Raw genomic sequence first — 363 nt, 5'->3', positions numbered from 1 at the left:
ATGAGATGCAAAATGTACAGGCAGTAGAAAACTAAGTGTTACACCAATACGCATTGAACACTCTCGAATCAAATAGTTGCACGAGGACTGCCAGTTCGCTGTTTTGCTTGTCATGCCTTCGCCTTGTGCCACGAATATTACTCAGTTCCTTATTTTTTCTCAGATCCTTTTAGTTGTTCTACATTAATAGCAAAGTCAGATCTGTAGGGAAAAAATAATCTTGACGAGAAAATAAAAAAGAAACGTAAACTTTCCTTTTTCCTATTGGAAAAGGTAGCCCGAAATTGGCATGTCGAAAACCGAAAAGATAGTCAACACTGGAAAATATCCAACTCCTATGAGAAAGAGGATATAGCAACGTGA

The sequence above is a fragment of the Penaeus monodon genome, chromosome 23 (assembly GCF_015228065.2).
Source record: "Penaeus monodon isolate SGIC_2016 chromosome 23, NSTDA_Pmon_1, whole genome shotgun sequence".
In the NCBI taxonomy this organism is placed as follows: Eukaryota; Metazoa; Arthropoda; class Malacostraca; order Decapoda; family Penaeidae; genus Penaeus; species Penaeus monodon.
This window is presented reverse-complemented; position numbering follows the sequence as displayed.